Here is a 21,989-nt window from a genome sequence, read left to right on the forward strand (position 1 = left end):
AGTTGTAAGATGCAAACGCCACACATTATCACAAATTCAAATAAAATGTGAGATTGTTCGATGTATAGTATGGTTTAGATTGTTCGACATTTAGCTGTGAGTTGCAAACGCCATGCATTATCACATTATCGTATAACATGTGCAAAACCACAACATGCATATCACCGCTATATTCATGCATGCATATGTTTATAACACTATGATCTCCTATTCAAATATATGAATCCACTTTCATATTAAATTATGATCTTTGTTAGTCTCTTACACCCACACAATCCTCTAACCTTTGTAGCTACCACTAACTTTCTCTCGTGCATGCACACGCCCTCCTCGCCCTCCCCCTCCCTCAGCATTCTATCCATCGCGCAAATTCATTTTTTTCTTTAGGTCGTTCTCCCACAGTTTCCACAACTCCTTTCCGACACACACCGATTGATAAACCTCTCCAGCGATGTCTGCCTACAACATACACACGCACCTTCAATCTCCTCCTTTATGTTTTCATGCCTCGTGTCTCTCATATGGTCCCACACACGTGTAAACTCTCGCCCCTCTTTTCATCGATCTCACAACCGCACACTCCTCCCCCTATCTAGCTAGTAGCTGGGCCTCTCGCACCACCTCCTAGCTCCATTCTCTCTGTCTATCCGTCTCGCTGGGCCTTATTTGCCTCTAACAAATGGATGTACACCGACCGATCTCACGCTATACATATAGCTAGCTAGGTCCTTATAACTCATTTTTTTTCCACACGTCGATCGATCTACCTCATTAGTTATGTCTCTCCCTTCCTCCGACAAACAACAATTGATCTACCGATCTAGTTAGGTTTGCTTACCAAACACATGGTTCCCCTTCATCATCCATGGATGCGTCCCAACAGATCTATCACGCACAAGCACACACAGAAACATATCCCCACTCTTATTGATAATATTGCAGTTTCACCCTCAGTTTGTCTAGTAGGCCTCTCCCACCATCTTCGAGAAGCAACTCCATCACCCATCTAGCACTCTACCCCTCTCCCTCCCCCTCTCTCTCTCTCCTCTCTCTCTCTATCCCATCCTAATTCCCGTCCTTCAGTTATGTATGGATGTCGACCGATCTCCCTCAAGACATAGCTGGGTCTCTCCTTCTCAACACATATACGAGTCGTTCTACCTCTATAGTTAGGCCTCTGCCTCCCCCTCGCCCCCTACCCCCCCCACACACACACCGATACATCGAGCGCTCTAGTCATGTCTCTCTGCCACACACAAACTTGACCTGTGCTCTCTGACATTCCGGTAGGTCAGTCACCCTATATCTTTGACTTGCACACACACACAATTTCGATGGCTCTCTTCATCGATCTCGCACCCACCCACTTGATCATGTCTTCGACTCTATCGATATCTATGACCCCTCCCTCTCTTCTCGTGGATCGCCCGGCCCTCTATATATGATATGGATAGGCCTCCATTTTACAAACATTGCATGCAAAATTTTGTTTGAGATGTCATCGACACTATTCCCACAAATACATTCACGAAATCAACCCCCCACCCAAACAAAAAACACTCACGAACGCACATGCCATCTGTCTAGGTTTGTATCTCTCTCTCTCTCACACACACGTAGGTGGGGGACGTGCACGAAGAGAAGAGGTGCACGCATGGCGCACGTACTCCCGTCTCTTTCCAACCACACCCACGCGGGTACACGGTGGAGCTCATTTCTATACGAAAAGGCAGCCCACGTGGTAATTTGACACGTGTACTGGTTGTCCACTTGATGGAGGGAGGATCGTCTACCACGGGTGAACAAACAAATTGCGACTTGACGCGTTATGTTAAAAAAGAGGCAAACCATGTGGGGCCTACCTTAGAGGCAAGGCTCTATACACTGGAGTACTTTTGATGTGTCATGTCAACTCGCAGAACAAGGAGGAGCTTGCTTAGTAAGCCGTCTCCCCCGCCCATGGGTGTGGTGGCTCGCAGGATGAGGTGAAGCTTGCTTACTAGTATTGTACGCCTTACGCCCGCTCCCTCGCCCACGCGTGCGGTGGCTCGCAGGACGAGGAGAAAATTTTGCTACTCCCTCCGTTTACTCCTCGTCCCTACCTTGGTTAGAGAGATTATCATATTGTTTGGAATATATATGTCCTTTAGTAGATTTCAATATGAACTACTAGTGCATACTCCAAACACTGATGTATATAGACGTATTTTAGAGTGTAGATTCACTCATTTTGCTCTGTATGTAGTCCATATTGAAACGGACGTAATAGTATGCACTCTCCCTCGCCCATGTTGTGGACGTGCAACAATACATTTGGTCTCATATCGCCAGAACGATATATACTGCAGTACCATTATTGCTCGACTTCCCGAAGAGGCGAAGAGCCAATCGCAAGGTTAATATTTTGGAGATGCCAAGCACAAGGTTTATAGGAGACCGAGTAGTAGGTGTCGTGTCATTTATAAATAAAGTTTTTTTTCTTCAGTGACACGTATGCAATATAATAGGTTCATATGGAGAGAAAAGGAAACCGCTCCACTATACATAGTCAGGACGGGCCAGCCTACATGGTTGCTTGCTGGGGTTGCTCTCTTCACACTCTCTTGCACAAAACGACTATGGCCCCATCTCTAACATCCCGGCGGATCACGTCCGCCGGGGGAAGGGGTGGATGCTTAGTGTAGATGCGGTCGCCGTCGCCGACAGCGAAAACCCACTGTTAGCACGTCTCGATCAGGGGTCCCCGCCGTTATCTCTCACAAAGCCGGTGAGGTTGCCTTTGTCCCTTGCTCATTGCCGCGACGTGGGTAGTTGCCGCCTCCCGCCGCCCTCCTCAAGGTTGAGCTACGTCCCGACATCCCTTAGGCACAACTCCCTTTACAGCCGGCTTGCACCACTGCTCCAGCTGCCCACATCACTCCATGTGGATATTTCTCTACTTCTTTGCCCCGCACATACCTCTACTGGCTTCTATGTACTGTATTTGTGATGAGTATATGTCTCATCAACTAGTACCAGTAATCTTATTCTAATCACGCTTCTTCAATTTCTTTGCCACAGGGATGCTCATCTCGATTTTGGTGAAACTGCACAAAAACTTCATTTCTTGGGAAGCTCCAACGTTGCCAGCAAATTAAAGCCTAGTTAGGGTTTACGGTTCAAGGGCTAGGGACTGCATGGATCATTTTTTCCTTTAGCTGTCTTTGTTCCAAAATAAGTGTCAACATTAGTAGTAGTAACTTTGTACTAAAGTTTGCATAAAGTTGAGACACTTATTTTGGAACGGAGGGAGTACATATTGGCTATGATCTGTAAATCATTGAGATGCAATAGCATGCATGTTAGTCTCCTTTGTATTTGATGAAATGTTGCAACGGGCAACCTTGGATGCATGATACATGAAAGAGAAGCTGGAAGCTTCATAGCATTGTACAAATTTATCTTGCTGATAAATTACAGTACGTACTATACTAGTACTATGTAAAGAGTTAGGTGTCGCACGGTGTCTAGAAAATATGGTGATAGTGTGAGGTGGGCCATGTAATCATTGAGCCTGCGTGTTTTTATTGCTCTCGCACTCCTCCGCTGTAAGAATGGAGAAAATTGTAATCTAGTAGTACCTCCTTTCGCCGAAAGCATGGGACATCCAGCAGTCCTACCACCTCAGTAATAATGACCAATCAGCCATCAAATCACATAGATCCAGGAGTAAGTTGGACGGACAAAGCAACCATCACTCTTGAATCCGCTTCTCCCTTCAACGCAGGAGCCAGTGAGAGGTCGCGTCCGCTCTGCCCGGGCATGAATGCGGCATCGATTCTTTGGAGCGGCGCTGACAGTTTTGGGCGGAAGCGCGCGCGGGCGATGGAGGGGCTTTGGGTGGGCTGGGTTGGTCAGGAGCGAGCATGGCAGCTGTCCGCCTATCCTGACCGGACGCCCAGAAAAGATAGGATGCATCGACTTCCGCGGCTAAAATCGCACACTACACACCATATCTCTATAGGAGTAGGTCGATCTGTTGCTCTCTCTAGCACACACATGCTGTTAAACACACACACACACACGCGCGCACGCACACGCACACACCGGTTCATAGAATAGGAAAATCGTGCGAGTGCAAAGCCACAGGAAGTGAGATACAAATGGAGTACGTACAAGAAGAGAAGAGGTGATGAATATTCCATCAAACCTGGACTGAGTAGTAGTACTCCCTCCGTCTAGGTGTTAAGTCATCTTACGGAAATCAGATATTCCCAAAATGTTTAGGCGTCGTCCATTAACTTCGCATCTCAATCCCCTCCTGGTCTCGTTGCTAGCGAGCATTGTTACTTAGGGAGCGTTTGGATCCTTAGCAATAACAACTTATATCCTAGCCGGGCAAGGTTAGGCATTTGGAACTGTTAAAATATGTTAGCTTTTGCGGGCCAGCTAGCTTGGGTGGGCTAGAAAAACCTTGCTAGCTTAGGAGAGCCAGATCGGCTCGCTTTCGACGGCAAACTTCGCGTAGTAGTAACATAGACTAGTAACATATGCATGTTAGTAGTCCAAGTTACTCACCACTATGACCAACCTAAGCAATGTAACCAAACGCTCCTTACTCTGCCTTGTTATCTCCCCCGGAAACCCAATGCATGGAGCGCAACAACACGTTGGTCAACCAAGAAATCAAAGTCGGCTTGCATGCGAGTTAATACGTGGCCCTGCATGGTAGCTAAAACGGCATCTCTTAGTTGTTTGGATTAATTGTTGCATTTAGAGACATAAATTAGGGCTTTGATTGGAGGAAGGACCGGTCAAGTTTCTCCTCCTCCTCCAATCTGCTTGCACCTTGGTCCCGCTGCACCTTCTAATGTGACTTATTACACCTAGACGGAGGGAGTAGTATGAGATACGGTGGTACACTAACTTAGGTCGAATACAAGTGCCCAAAATTGTGTGCATGTTATAATAAGGATTCACTTTAAATAGTACATGAGCGAACAGAGGGATCAATTGGACAGTGTACACGAGCAGTAGCGAGATGTGTGAGGTAAGATACATTGCTGACGCTTTTATTTTTTCTTATTAATTTGTTTGTTTCACCCTCTGAATGGTGGGACCCAACATACTACGTGGAGAGAGGTAAGGTGACTAAGGTTGCATTATTTCTGTACTACCAACACTGCTTTAAATCCCAAAACACCTTAGACTGGTCACAATGGATAGTAACTTAGACTAGTAACATGCATATGTTACTAGTCCATGTTACTACCTCTATAGTGGGGAGTAACATTGTGTGGTATCATGCAACACTTCATTTATTAGATTGTAGACTCATTTTGTCTTGGTATGTGTGATGCTACAGTAACTAGATATGTTACCACATGCCTCTCTTTCCTCATTAATTACTCTCCACATCATCTATATTGCCTAAAGATGTGTGATGTTACCACCTATGTTACTCCCACTGTGGATAGTCTTACCACCAAAGCCACATGACACGATTATGATTTAAATCCCAATGACTCCCACGCAAAAAAACACGGCATGCTTATCACACGAATGCAGGAATGTATAAAAGGTTATTTTCCTCTCGTTGAACATAACGGGAGTGTTGTGTAGCTGGTTAGCCTGTTCACTCATCAAACTTGAGGTCTCAGGTTCGATAACTACACTTGAGCATAATTTTGTTTTCGTTCGACTTCTTTCTTCCACCCAATGACAGGTAGGCCCCGCATGACAGAGAGAGAAAGTGATCTGGGGCGGTGCCATGAAGATTCTTTCACTGGTCAAAATGGATGGATACGGAGCTATACGATCTCGTAGTGACCGTATAATCACCTCATCACGTATAAGCTGCAGCCTCGGTGCTTGTTTTCTAGAATTTGCACTCTTCACTCTCTCTCTCCAGTATATATAAACATGTTGGAGCCTCAGCATTTGTAGTTTCTCTCTTCACACTCTCTCACCCTCTCCAGATCTAAACAAGATTTCATTGGCCTCTCTCTCTCTCCCCTCACTGCTGGTCAAAGAGCCGGCAGGATCCGTCCGCCAAGAAGGGAAGGAGTCTTAACGCTGTCGCCGTCGGCGAGGGAGGGAATCCACTACCGGCGCAGCTATTCACGTTCACCCAATGACGGCGCGGGAGGGCCTCCGACCCCTTCTTCTTTGTCGCCGTACATAGTGTGGGCCGAACGGCTTCCGGTCGCCCACCAAACCACACCCCAAGAACCTTAAGGTATAATTTACTTATTACACATGCATTGCTCTAGCTGCATGTGGGGTTTTTCCGCTTCTGCACTCGAATCTAGGTGTTGGATCAAACAGGAAAGTAGTGGTGAAAGTTGTATAGCATGAATCTAGGACGTGGTTCAAAGAGGAAAGGAATGGGGGAAAGTAGTGGGGAAAGTTGTATATCATGAATCTTGGACGTGGTTCAAAAAGGAAAGGAAGGGGGGAAAGTAGTGGGGAAAGTTGTATCGCATGAATCTAAGACGTGGTTCAAAGAGGAAAGGAATGGGGGAAAGTAGTGGGGAAAGTTGTATAGCATAAATCTAGGACATGGTTCAAAGAGGAAAGGAAGGGGAAAAGTACTAGTATAGACTAGCTATCGAGCACCTACGTTGGTCGAAAAGGGAAAACAATGACAAACGCAGTACGCACATCTGTAACAAACTGATCTTTTGTTTTGGGAGACAAAGCTGTAGAGTTTGAGCAGGACTAGATTTGATGCGCTCACATAGGGAAAGGTCTCTAAAGATAACAAAACTAGGACCAACACAAATATGCTCCTTGGTTGTTTGTTCTTTGTTGCAACAGACTGTGCATCACCCCAGTACATCGGTAGATGCACATGGTGCTGGTGCCTCCACTGTCTCGTGCAACTCTTTAGCTGTTGTTAAGCTAAGGCCCTGTTTGGTTAAAAACTCCCTAGTCCCTACCTGCTTGGTTCCAGGGACTAAACATGGACTAGAGGTTATTAAATGACATACTAAAAGACCATGTTACCCCTAGTAATGAACTAATAGAGACAAGGTGCGATGTGGGGCAGGGGCAACTGTTGGAAAAAGTCCCAAAAAGACTCTCCCTCGGGGTCTTCTTTCTTTAGTCCCAAATGCCCACTTTTAGTCCCTAAAAGTCCCTCCTGTTTGGTTTAGATGGGACTGACACAGGGTTTTTTAGTCCCTACACCAAAATGCCTTGTAAACAAACACCCTCTAATAATTCCGCTGGAAAATTGATGCAATGCCATAGTTAAAAGCAAATTACATGTTTAACGAATTTTATTGTTAATATAATCTCTCTGTTAATATTAATCAATGCCACCGTTTGAGAAATGCTACTGTCTTGCTTTCTTTCCCATTTAGATAAGTTAGATGCTTCTTTTTGTTGGCTTCTGTGTCATCCACCGTTATTGACCACTAGTTGTTTCCTTTGCACCTCTGTGTAAACAGGGTTATCTACTTCACCTCGTTGCCATTGTGATCTTTTGTTGCACTGCACAAAACACTTTTGTTTTAAGAGTGTTTTATGCAGTTCAACCAAAATGTCACACTGACAACGTTGCTTGATTGCCTCATCTTAGTGGAACTGCATAAGAGGAGATCTTACTTCCTATCTGTGTTGGCAAATTTGGTTCAGATCTTCTTCTTGTGAGTTGTTTAAATTCCGCGTCATGAGAGGTCAGTACTAGCCTTCTTTCACATGATTTTGCAGTGTGCTTTCATATGTTGTGCTACTTGTACAGTAATGTTGCTTGATTTTAGTGAACTGCACAAATGGAGAGAAGACTTCCAATCTGTATGTGCACCGTAATATCACATTGAGGTAAGATAAGGATATTTCACAACTGTTGGCCTGTATTTTGCCACTTTCATCAGAAAATTAATGTCATTGTTTAGTGCTATACTTGTGCTCCAAAATTGACATGCCAAATCTTACATTGAAGGCGAAGCTTGTCTGTTATTGAACCAAATGATGAAGGGGAAGAACAAGCGGAAGAAAAACAAAAATCAATTCCCGGTTCTGTAATGAAGCACTGGAACTGTGATGACACAAGTAATGATATAGTTTTGCATCTTAATTCATTGCTATGGCTGGAACGAGCAATTGTTTTTCCACTTATTTGATGCCACTCTTAATGTAATTCATAATTATCTCTACTTGTGCAAACAGGGATCTTCTTTGAAGATACCATATATTTTAGTGGAACTGCACAAGAAGATGTTGGAAACATTAAACTAATCGAGGAGTATATAGTAAGCATGGTCACCACAGTATAGCAACAGATGGTTCCGGAGAAGTGCTTCATCTATATGCTCTACACAATAAGCCTCCTGACAAAGGTTGGTACTCGCCCATGGATTTCATCCATATGACTAAGCTTTGTCATCTCTATTGGTGTTGTGCTACTGTTTAGATACTGTCATGAGAAAGTGGTGTCCTTGAGAAGTGCTTCATCTGTGCTGTTTTAAATATTTCCTTTCATTTTTTTCGAGCAAACAGGGATGCTAGCATTTAGTTGTCCTCTTGTTTTGCACAACAGGATCATCCTCCTCTAAAGAAGAATATGGAGTATGTGAAGTGACTAGTTACGATTATGCCAGGATGAAGAAGCCCTGTCTATCTTCTCATCAGAAGGAGCAGTTGAAGGATGGTTACATTACTCCCCACAAGACCAAACTAACTTCAGCTCAGAAGGACTGACAAATCTCCATTCTCTTGCTGTGATGAGCAAGTACAATGTTGTTTTAGGATTCTTTCCGGTGAGTTCCATTTTTCTAAAAGTGTGCTCTACATGGACCATGTAGATGCCTGTTTAAACTGTCAATTCATAGTACAATTTGCTTTATACTAATCACTTATTTGTATTTGTGCAAACAGGGGTGCTCAGCTCGATTTCAATGGGAACTGCACAAAATGTTCATGAATACATTGAATCATTCATTTCCACCACAAGAAAGGAGGTGCCGATAAGTTCAAGGCGTTGCAACATATAAGGGCGAAATCATACAAGCTATGCGCGAATTTGGTTGATTTTGGTGGAACTGCACAAAAAGAACACCTAGTTTATTTAGCATGAGGTGCCATGTCAATGTCCGAACTGATGGCCAACCCTACCCATTCCACAATCGTAGGCATTTGATATTTTGGAATGGGATAACCTTGTCAAATTTTGCTCATTGATGTTAGCAAGAAGACATGCATTTGATATTTTCGAATGGGACGCCCTTTGCTATCAGCAGCATCAATCGAATTTTCTTTATTCTTTAGTTGTGAAGTAAATATTGGCTCTGACATGTGAATCGCTAAGATGCATAATCATCAATTGCTTTGAATGTTCTCTATGAATTGCTAGGCCTGTGTGTTTGATTGCAATGTACAGGAACGCTAAAAAGATGCTCAAACTCTTTGTACTCCTTCTGTTCCATTTTACTTTGCACATTGTGAAAGTGCATACTTTTTTCTATAAGATTGGTCAAAGTAGAGATACTTTGACTGCAGACAAAACTTGTATGCAGACTAGAAAGGACCGGAGGGAGTACATGTGAAACTGCTGCAAACTAGGTGATCACCCTGGGAATAATGCTAGTACGTATTGTTTTGCATGTTTATCCAATGCCGGTGATACAAGAATTCAAACTAATCAAAATAAATTCATTCATACACGGTCGGATTTCATACAAACATGCCGGATTTCATTACATTTCATACATTCTTCAACTAAAAAGGGGTGCGATGGAGGTATAATTAATTAACCAAAGCTATCCATTCTGTGTCCGGCTGAGCCGAACAGAAGCTTCAGTGAATTAACTGCAGGTGCAGTTGCGTAACTAACATGTGGTCCAGATGCCTATTGGGCCCACGTGTTAGTCAGCCAACTGCACCAGCAGTTAAGTAGAAGCAGCGTCCTTCTCCAACATAGCTCTCCAACTCCACGTTGCCGCCAAGAAGCTAATCGGCCATCAATGGTCAACACGCCTAGCTTGGCATCAACCGGAGGGTAGCAGCGGTGGCCTTACTTGGACCCGAGCGGCGGTGACCTATCGTGTTCTACTCTTCCTCATTTTCTGTGTGGCGCGGCCTCGTTGGCAGCGGGGCGGGGCCTCAACGGAGCCGGCGATGTCCTCTGTCTCGTTGCCGGCGGGGCGACGCCTCGGCGGAGCGGGGGAAATCCTCCCCCTCGTTGCCGGCAGGGTGGGGCCTCGGCTGAGCCAGTGATGTCCTCTGCCTCGTTGTTGGCAGGGCGGGGCCTCGGTGGAGTAGGGCCTCCGCCTCGGTGCCGGCAGGGCAAGGCCTCAGCGGAGCCGGCGATGTCCTCTTTCTCGTTGTCGGTGGGGCGGTGCCTCGGCGGAGCGGGGGAAATCCCCCCCCTCGTTGCTGGCAGGGTGGGGCCTCGGCTGAGCCGGCGATGTCCTCTGCCTCATTGTTGGTGGGGAGGGGCCTCGGCGGAGCTGGCGGTATCCTCTGCCTCGTTGTTGGCGCCACGGGGCCTCACCGGAGCAGGGCCTCGTGGATGCCAGTGGAGCGGGGACTCGTCGGAGCCAGCATTGTCCTCTGCCTTGTCCTCGGTCTTGCCAAACAGCGCATTGCCCGCTTCATCGCCCTCTTTGTAGGCGGCCGCAACCTCCGCCACCCGCATGCGCTATCGCCAGCACTCGAGGCGGCCCTCGCGGGCAGAGTGGTACGATTCGAGCAGCACCTCCTACTCCGTCCCCTCCGCGGCGACCTGCTCCTCCGCTTGCAGGTGCTCCTGGAGGAGATGGTGGTTGTAGGCGGCGTCGGCCTGCGCCTCCCGGAACTGCTCCTCATGCTTCTGCCTCACCGTGTCCATGTATTGGGCACGGGCCTCGCCGATGGTCATGGTGCAATGCATCAGCGAGGATGGTGCGGAGGAGGGGGTTGGCGCCAGATCGTCGACTACCATGTTCTCATTTGGGATGTCGTCGTCCTCTGGCTGTCTGCCGGCCAACCAGTCGATAGCAATGGCTGGCCTCTCCTTGTGGTCCGTCATCCACCCGTCCCAAAGAGCACTGGAGCGCGAGGAAGCCATGTTCACACCTGATATGTGGCCCTATCCTAAAGGAACTCGAATGTCCCACCAAGGATAGAAGCGCATATTGGAGACGCTTTTGCAAGGTGGATAACATTACATCATACCATTACATAATAGTTGGGGATACATACAAGAGGCATACAATGCCACACGAATACAACATTATCATACATAAGAGCAACATTCGACTATGGATGAAACACAAACAAAAACTCAAGCGATAACCACCCTGCTAGCCCAGGCTGCCGACCAGGATCCTATCCCCTGAACGACGAAGCAGAAGAAGAACTCAAAGCAAGCAAGCATCGCTCTCACGTCATGATCATCACATTACCTGTACCTGCAACTGTTGTTCTAGTAATCTATGAGCTACGAGGACTCAGCAATCCCAGTACCATGGGTTTCAAGACTAGCAAAGCTTAATGGGTATGGAATGGATAAGTGGTGGGGCTGCAGCAAGCGACTAAGCATGATATGGTGGCTAACTTACCTGTACAAGAATAAGATGAGAAGCTACGCAAACGGTCGCAAACTAGTAATGATCAAGAAGTGATCCTCAACTACTTACGTTCAAACATAACCCCACCGTGTTCTCTTCCCGAACTCACCCGAAAAGAGACCATCACGGTTACGCACATGGTTGGTGTATTTTAATTCGAATCTGGTGTCAAGTTCTCTACAACCGGACATTAAAAATTCCCATCCGCCACATAACCGTGGGCATGGCTTTCGAAAGTTTAAACCCTGCAGGGGTGTCCCAACTTAGCCCATTATAAGCTCACGATCCGCGGAGACAATCCTCCATCGCGGTACATCCGATCAGACTCGGGGTCCGGATGCACAAGACATTTCGAAAATGGTAAAACTAATCCAGCAAAGCCTCCTGGCGTGTCGACACCCTGATAGTAGCCGCACGTATCTCGTCTCAGGCCACGTCTGGATAGGTCAGCCTACGAGTAAAACCAGATCCTCGGGTTGCCCCATGGTGGCCCCGCAGTCTGCCCGTTTGGGACCAACACCATCAGCGCTGGCCCCTCCTTGCTATCTAGAAAATCCTTGGGTTCATGACGCCCTATGCCAATTAATTATTTAGTTTAAGTATTATTATGACACATGTTAAAACCAATGTTGGGCCTTGCTGGAAGAGTTTTATTCAAAGCGAACTGTCAAGAGGGTCCCATACCCCTCACCATGTTAGGAATGCAAAATCAAGGAACATAACACCAGTATGACGGAAACTAGGGTGACAAGAGTGGAACAAAACACCAGGCATAAGGCCAAGCCTTCCACCCTTTACCAAGTATATAGATGCATTAATTAAATAAGAGATATTGTGATATCCCAACATAAACATGTTCCAACATGGAGCAATCTTCAACTTCACCTGCAACCAACAACGCTATAAGAGGGGCTGAGCAAAAGCGGTAACATAGCCAAACAACGGTTTGCTGGGAAGGGTGAAAAAGGTTAGAGGCTGACATGGCAATTCGGGAGGCTTGATAAGCAAGTGATAGGTAGCACAGCATAGCGATAGAACGAAGCAACTAGCATAGCAATGATAGTAGTGAGATCCAAGGTGACAGTCATCTTTCCTGAAATCCCGCTATGAAGAAGAACGAGTCCATGATGAAGACGTATGGGCATAGACGAACCAAGCATAGTCGAACGGATCCTCACAATCGCAACGTAACCGGAAATATCGAGAAGACGCACAACCGGAAAGAAGCAAACAACATAGTAAACAAACAACACATGAACAAGGCATGTTGCACAACCAAGTATGATGCATGACAAGATTAAATATTGTTAACATGACAAGAGGTGATGCATACAAGAACAACACATCAAAGCAAGTTTAAATGAGGCCGGAAACAACAAACAACAATTCCGGAAAATCCCCATATGCATATTTCGAAAATATTCTGCCCTAAACCATATTTTAAAGTTGTTAAACAGCAAAAGTAAGTGCATCAAGTTAATCTATGCATTATTCTACCCCATTTACATATAAAGTTTATTTAAAACAGAGTTACAGTTATTTAGTTATGAACTAAACCATTTTAACATATCATTTGAGCAAATTTAATCAAACAACAAGTTTAAACATTTTAAACATGGATGAAAGCTGCAATATGTGAAAGTACATGAAACTCTAAGCATTTTACATATATATTTTGTTTAAATCCAATGCATGGTTATTTATATATGAGCAATGCAAAGATGATGGCATTTCAGTAAATATGCTAGCACTGGAAAAGGATAAAACCACAGAGCAGGAAAAAACATGTGTGGGCTGGAAGCACCACAGTGTAGCGGCCCAGGACTGGAATCAGCCCAAATGTGGTGGTGTGCAAAAGAACCGAAAAACGGGACAAAAACTGGGGCGCCTGGGACTCGAGCTTAGGACCTCCTATTCTTGATGCAATATGATGACCAGCTCGCCTGGTGCTGTGCTCGTAAATAAAAAGGAGGCCAGCCATACTTGGACAGAATCCAAATGGGACGAGCTTTGGAGCCATGGCTCACAGTGACGCTTGGTGAGGCCACCGGCGTGTGAGGCGGCAGGGACAGTGGCTGCAAAGCATCGACGGGGGTGCAGAAAAAGCAAAGGAAACTCGGTTGGGGCGCTGTGAGGTGAGATCGTGCAGAGGGATCAGGTGCGCGGGAAGACTCAAGGACAAGCTCGAGGTCGCCTCGATCATGGCGGCTGCAAGACGAAGCAGCGGCATGGGCTCGCAATCGAGCGTGGTCATGCGCGTGTGCATGGACGGGTGGCAGCGAAGGTGCAGCAAGGGAGGCAAGAGCAACGAAGCCAGCGGGCATGTGCGCAAGCAAGAAAAGGAGAGAGAGAACAAAGGAGCATATCGGCGCGTGCGAGAAGGACAGCGGGCGAGCTCGTCGGAGGAAACTCCGGAGACCAAAAGCCACGGCAGAGGGGCACAATCGATACACATGACAAACCCGCACTCCCGCGTGCCACTCACGGCACCAAACGACGACAGAGACATCACTGGCGTCGGGAGGACAAAGGCGGCGGAGACTAACACAACACGGTGAACAGCGGGGTGGAACGGTTAACTAGCTGGAAGAAAACACACCTACAGAGGATCCTAAACCCAGCGATGCAAGGAAACGGGAAGGAGGCCACCGGAGGAGCTCCAACGACAACGACGAGCGGCGACGCGCTCGGCCGGGATGGAATCACGAGGGACAAGACATGATCGAACAAGTCAAAGACATGGGTTTCAGGCTGCCATATCTGAAGATTCACATTCAGAGTACTGTGGCAATTCCGGCACATAACGGTTCGGGAGATCCAACGACCTAGATTTGTTCCTCAAGCAGCTAGCGTCACCAGCCGTTAGTTTGCTTGCCATTACTGTTACTTTTCGTGTACGCCTATCGACAGCTAGACAGCTGCCTACATAACAACCGGGTTGTGGCTGATCAAGGCATTGAATATTGCGTGATCTCCATCGAGGATAAACCCTATACTCATACGGCATCCCCGAAAGCAATACCAAATCCCTAATCGGGGCCTTTTTCCTCGCAATTACTCGTGATTCGTCCATACATTTCCTTCCTCTGAACCTGTAGAACGATTAGGACCTGAAAAATTGGTAATCAGAGCAGTGGTTCCTTGGTAGCTTCCGATCCGATCTGAATTTTTTTTCAAGAGAGGCAAGAACACCCACCCAATTTCCCTCCCTGTGTTGTGTGGTGATGGCGGGCGGCGATCGATGGCGCGGTGAAGTTTTCTCTTGACTGCGACATCCGACGGCGGCGGATCCAGGGCGGCGCAGGTGGCGGCGATAGTTCGGGTACAGATCAGTAGCGCGGAGTGGTTGTGCTGGATCACTTCCAGCAAGGTAAAATCCCACGTCCTTCGCTGATCCGTGTACCTTGGGTGGCGTGGAGCGTTGGCAGCGGCTGGATCTGGTTTAGAGAGGCTGGTTGCCGCATTTGCGGTGGTAAAATTCCCCCTCTCTTCTCTAGATCAAGGTGATGGGACGCTCGAAGGCAGTCGATGAGGCTGAGTGGCAGGAGGTGCTTTCTCTCCGAGAGGAATTTGGGGCAGTACAACAGGAAAGTGCAACGATGCGAACAAATGTGTCAAAATTATAGGAAGATGTCCAGTCCATCAGCTCCAAACAAGATGACATAGCACTACAAGTGGGAGGAATTGAGCGAGCAATGTTAGATCTGGGAAAACAATTATCCACAATGAGTTCGGTTTTGCAGCAATTGGTAGCTCCATCTGGATCAGGCACTAGAAATGAACAGCAACCTGAAGTTGACACTGTTGTTCGATCCCCAACATTACAACAACAACAGCAAGACAGACCACCTAGCAGAACTACACAGCTGAGGCAACAGTTAGAAGCAGAAAAGGAAAAGACCAGACAAATGGAAGAATTCCACACTCAACAACTACCTCAGATCAGAACTGCCAGAAATGCACCACCACCTGGGTTTGGAGCTCAAGCTAACTTGGAGACAACAACTGCTGTGGGAACACCAGTAACACAAAGAAAGGGAAATAACACCCCTGTTTTCCAACAGTATCAGCAACCAGCTCGAGACAGGCAATTGTGGCAGGGTTACTTCAGGACTTATGAGCATGATATGCAGGCTCAATTCATGAAGGCAATGACCAAAGGCCCAAGGATGGATTTTCCTAGGTTCTCTAGTGAAGACCCTATAGGGTGGATTAGACAGTGTAACAAATATTTCCAAATGGCAGCAACACCTGAAGAGTACAAGGTCTCACTTTCTCAGATGTACATGACAGGAGAGGCTGATGTTTGGTTAAGAAGGTCTGGTTTACTCAAGAAACAATTATCATGGCAAGAATTTGGAAAAGAAATCATTAAGAGATTCTCTGCACAAGGTTCTTATGATCTTACTGACAAATTCACTTCTCTGAAACAAGGAAACACTACAATGTCTGAGTACACAAAATTGTTTGAGGACTTAATGGCTGAACTGCAGGAGGAAAATCCTACACTATCTGAAACTTGGTTTATTAAGTGCTATGTGAATGGGATGAGAGATGGAATAAAGTATCAACTGAGACTTCTTAGACCCATTTCTCTCACTGATGCATATTGCCTGGCAAAGGAAATTGAACCTTGTCACCCTCCTCAAGTGACACAGGTCAAGAAGTCCACAGTGCCTTACAACAACTACTGGCAGAAAACTGTCACACCTGTAGCTGGCAAACAAGTGACAAATACTGCTACAGTCCCAACAACTACTGCCACAAAGAACACTGAACATGTTAATAACCACATTCAGAAAAGAAGAAAGGTGGGGAATGCTGGAGATGTGGTGATAAGTGGGTCCATGGCCACAAATGCACTCTACCTCCTAATGTGCACTTGTTACAACAAGAAATGGAAGAATCTAGTCCAGAAGAAACAGACCTGGATCAATAGGAAGTAATGGAAGCAGGAACTGAACAACATGAACAAGCAATGTTTGTATCTGCACATGCTATGGGCCAACAACAGGCTGTGAAATCTCCCACAGTAATTGTGCATGTAAATGGAAAAAGGGCAGTAGCACTATTGGATACAGGAAGTTCCACATCTTTCATCAGTGAGCAGTTTGCTATTAAATCAAACTGTCAACTACTTCCTGTTAAGCCTAGAAAAGTTTCTGTAGCTGGAGGAGGACTGCTGCTTTCTACTGTTGTAGTTCCTAATTGTGCTTTCCAACTAGCCAAGCTGAAGTTAGAGCACTCTTTCAGAATTCTCAACCTTCCAAGCCATGATATGATCCTAGGGTATGATTGGTTCTCATTGGTCAGTCCAGTAGCCTTTGATGTGCCAAATAATCAGTTTAGTTTCACTCTCCAAGGAAAAACAACAGTCACAACAGCAGTATACAACTCCAATGAGGAAATCTTGGAAATACCAGCAGAACAAGTAACTAAGTTGTTGGACAAGGGTGTGGAAACTTTTCTCCTTCAAATTCACAATATTGTGGCTCAAACTCCTAAAAAGCACTGTATCCCAGCTGCAATAAACAAATTGTTACAGGAGTACAAGGATGTTTTTGCAGAACCAACAACATTACCTCCCAAGAGAGAATTAGAGCATAAAATCCCTTTAATGCCAGGAGTGGATCCACCGCATGTAAGGCCATATAGAGTTCCTCATCATCAAAAGGAAGAGATGGAAAAGCAGATCAAACACCTACTGGATAATAAGCTCATAAGGAACAGTCAGAGTCCATATGCAGCTCCTGTTCTGCTAGTAAAAAAGAAAGACAGTACTATGAGGCTCTGTACTGATTTCAGAAAGTTGAACACTGTAACAGTGAAGAACAAGTTCCCTATACCAGTCATTGAGGATCTACTGGATGAGCTGCATGGAGCAAAGATTTTTTCCAAAATTGACTTAAGCTCAGGATATCATCAAATAAGAATGGACCCTGCAGACATTCATAAAACTGCATTCAGAACTTTTCTGGGGCACTATGAGTACTTAGTGATGCCCTTTGGATTGTCTAATGCACCAGCAACATTCCAAGCTCTCATGAATTTCTTGTTTGCTAAGTACAATAGGAAGTTTGTACTGGTGTTTTTTGATGATATCCTAGTGTTCAACAACACTGTTGAAGAGCATGTAGAACATTTAAAGATAGTATTGCAAATCTTGAGAGAAAACAAGTTATTTGCAAAAATGTTCAAGTGTGCTTTTGCAGTTCCTCAAGTGGAATATTTGGGACATGTAGTTTCTGGAGAAGGATTAGCTACTGAGCCCAGCAAGATTAAAGCAATTGTGGACTGGCCTACACCCACTGATATCACTAAACTGAGGAGTTTCTTGGTCCTAGCTGGTTACTACAGAAGGTTCATTAAGGATCATGGAACAATTTGCAGGCCTCTGCATGATACTCTGAAGAAAGGGAAATTCCAGTGGACAGTAGAGCAAGATAAGGCTTTCTAGAGATTACAACAAGCTTTGGTAACAACTCCAATACTAGCCCTGCCCAATTTCAATGTCCTTTTTACCCTAGAAACTGATGCTTCAGGCTATGGCATTGGTGTTGCCCTTATCCAAGAAGGCAGACCATTAGCATACTACAGTTCTTCACTCTGTCCAAGAAATGCCGCCCTGTCTACTTATGAGAAAGAAGCACTTACAATCTTGGAGGCATTAAAGAAATGGAGACATTACTTACTGGGAAATTCAGTAATCATCAAAACTGATCAGCAATCTTTTAAATTCATAACTGACCAAAAGATTACTGAAGGGATACAACACAAATTAATGATGAAGTTACTAGAGTTCAACTTCACCATTCAGTATAAAAAGGGCATTTCCAACAGAGTGGATGATGCTCTATCTAGAGTACTTCCCAAATGCATGTCTATATCCACTGTTACTCCAGAGTGGGCAAAGGAGTTACTTAACAGTTATCAAACTGACCCAACCACCAAGAAGTTGCAGGAAAAATTACTAGTACAATCTCCTGAGGACAAATCTGATTATTCCATACATGCTGGCATAATCAGATTTAAAGGGAAAATCCTGGTGGGAAATGACAACAACCTGAGGGAGAGATTAATTTCTGCTCTACATAACTCACCTGTGGGAGGACATTCAGGTATGAGAGCCAGATATAAGAGAGTGAAAGGAATTTTCTATTTGCCAGGTCTTAAGCAAGCCGTGGAACAATTCATAGCTACTTGTCCAATCTGTCAGAGAGCAAAGCATGAAAATTGCTTACAACCAGGACTTCTAGATCCTTTGCCAGTTGCTGACATGGCTTGGCAACATATCACAATGGATTTCATAGAAGGGCTTCCCAATTCCCAGGGAAAGGATGTGATTCTAGTGGTAGTTGATAGGTTCACCAAGTACTCTCATTTCATTCCTCTCTCACATCCTTATACTGTCCAGAGTGTAGCTCAAGCTTTTGTTGATAACATTATCAAACTTCATGGACCTCCAACACTCATTATTTCTGACAGAGATAGAACCTTTACCAGCCAACTGTGGAGAGACATCTTTGCTGCATACAAAAGTGAACTAAGGTACAATTCAGCCTACCACCCTCAAACAGATGGCCAAGCAGAAAGGATAAATCAGTGCTTAGAGACATACTTAAGGTGTATGACTACACAAGAACCAAAGAAGTGGCTAGCATGGCTTCCCCTAGCTAAGTATTGGTACAATACCAGCCATCATACAACATTGAAAATGAGCCCCTTTCAAGCACTATATGGATTCCCTCCCCCACTAATTGCAGAGTTAGCAATCCCTGGACCTGATAATGAGGAAGCACAGGACTTCTTAACAGCCAAGCAAAATATGTTGCACCAATTGAAAAAACTTGCTGCAAGCTCAGAATAGAATGAAAAAGTATGCAGATCTGAAAAGAGTAGAGAGAAAATTTGAAGTGGGTAATTTTCTTTACCTGAAGATGGCACCATACAGGCTTGCAGCATTTGGGTTCAGAGGAGCAATTAAACTGCACAACAAATACTATGGACCATTCTTGGTGATCCAGAAAATTGGCAACAATGCTTATAAGTTGCAATTCCCAGAACAAGTGCAGATGCACCCAGTTTTCCATGTCAGTCAGTTAAAAAAGCACTTGGGTCACAAGTCCATTCCCAGCCCGCATCTACCAATGGTGAACGCTGATGGCACTATCAAGACAGAACCTGCTCAAGTCTTGGAAGTCAGGCAGGTCCCTCGCAAAAACGTGCCAGTGGTATAGTGGCTGATTCAATGGGTAAATCTATCAGCGGAGGATGCAACCTGGGAAGATGATGAGTTCATCAAGAACACCTTCCTGACGTTCTTTCGGGCAATGACTAAATCATGGAGGACAAACAACAATACGCCGTGAGGACACATCGGTTCTTCAGGAGGGGGTAATGTCAGGCCGCGATATCTGAAGATTCACATTCAGAGTACTGTGGCAATTCCGGCACATAATGGTTCGGGAGATCCAACAGCCTAGATTTGTTCCTCAAGCAGCTAGCGTCGCCAGCCATTAGTTTGTTTGCCATTACTGTTACTTTTCGTGTACGCCTGTCGACAGCTAGACAGCTACGTACATAACAGCCGGGTTGTGGCTGATCAAGGCATTGAATCTTGCGTGATCCACATCGAGGATAAACCCTATACTCATACGGCATCGCCGAAAGCAATACCAAATCCCTAACCGTGGCCTGTTTCCTCACAATTACTTGTGATTCGTCCATACATTTCCTTCCTATGAACCTGTAGAACGACTAGGACCTGACAATGGGGAGGAATCAAGAGCTCACCACAAACACGCGGGCGTGCTTGGATTGCCGCGAGGTGGTCGGAGATGGCCGGAATCGAGGACGCTCAACGACAAAGGCGTTCCTGGCTCCGAGAAGAAGAAGCAGAGGAGTGGACGACGTGGACGACGACAAGAAGGCAAGATGGCGTCCGATCCGAGACGTAGAGGAAGTAGTCAACGTCGGGGTACTCTTGGCCGCCTTGGCTGCGGCTGGGCTTGACGGAGAGCACGCCGGCGATGAGCACATGCTCCTGCGCTCTCTCGGGTCTCTCACGGGGAAGGAGGAAGGCAGGGGAGATGCCCTTGGGTGGCGACGGAGATGGGTAAGGAGGGGGATCGGGAAGCCCTAGGGATGCCGCGAGGGCTTTATAGGGGCGCGGGCAGGCGCTGGCCTCGACGTTTTTGAGCCTCATGCTCATGGCGCTGCTGCTGCTGTACTATGGAGGAAGGAGACGCCGTGAGGGAGGGAGCATGTGGTCGTTCGGCTCAGCTAGGCCGGGGAAAGAAAGGACCAGGTGGGCTTTGGCTGGGATTAAGGCCTTCCTTCCTTTCTTTTTATGCTACCTAAAAATAATTAGACACCTCCAAGATTGAAAAGGCCAGGGGTTTTAGGAAGGAAAAATGTCAGAGATAAAAATATATATGGAGTCATGGATTTATGCAGGATTTGAATAAATTGACTTGGAAATTTTTAGAGGTAGAGAAATAATCCAAGTTTGAATTAAATTCAAACTTGAGGCATTTTTGAACCCAACCAAAACAACTCCAAAATGGATGATATTTGACAGAGAAGTATAAGGCATGGAGTAAGATCATCAGGAAATAAATGAACATTAATGGACGAGGGAATAATGTCGCTTGCAAAACATGAAGGAAGAAGGAAGGGAGAGGTGATGATACATGGGCATGGCTTGAGAGAGAGATAGCAAGGGCTGATGCGCACACAACATGAAAGTAACATGTAACATAAGGAAGTGCAATGCACATGATGCTCATCGTAACAACATGAATGACCAGAAGCAATATGACAAGAGATAGGCATGGCAAAACAAAAGGATGGCAAAATATAATTAATAAAGAGCATGATGCAAGAAGCAAAATATGACAAGCACTCAACATGATCATGACATAAACATGTAGGAATGGAATATGCAAAACAATTATGATAATGCAACAAACATAACAAAAAAAACACGGCAATAACTAAAATAAATGGATGGCATCTGGAGCATCGGTCACGGGGCGTCACAACACTCCTCCACTAACAAGAGATCTCGTCCCGAGATCTTAGGAACGTGACGGAAGAGAAGAGGAAGATGTGAAGTAATAACGCAAGAGAGAAGATGAACAAGGTCGAGAGCACTCGGATAGAAAAGAGGAACGACGATTATGATGAGAATCAAAAGCTCAATGCGTCCGGTTAGAACGAGGTAGAAAAAGGAATAAGAACGAAAGAATTGATATGATAACAAAGGAAAAGGAGTCTTGAACAAACCATTGTGAGAATTTGAAAAAGAATGAAGAAAAGAGAACGAATCGCGGAGAAGAATTAGAAGAACAAATAAGCTTGAGGGGATATAGAAGCCAAAGAACGAAGAGATAACGAGCTGATTAAAGAGTACTTGACAGATGCATCGGGGTGATTGGAGAACGATAGCTGGAA

This window comes from Triticum aestivum, chromosome 3B, assembly GCF_018294505.1.
Source record: "Triticum aestivum cultivar Chinese Spring chromosome 3B, IWGSC CS RefSeq v2.1, whole genome shotgun sequence".
Lineage (NCBI taxonomy): Eukaryota > Viridiplantae > Streptophyta > Magnoliopsida > Poales > Poaceae > Triticum > Triticum aestivum.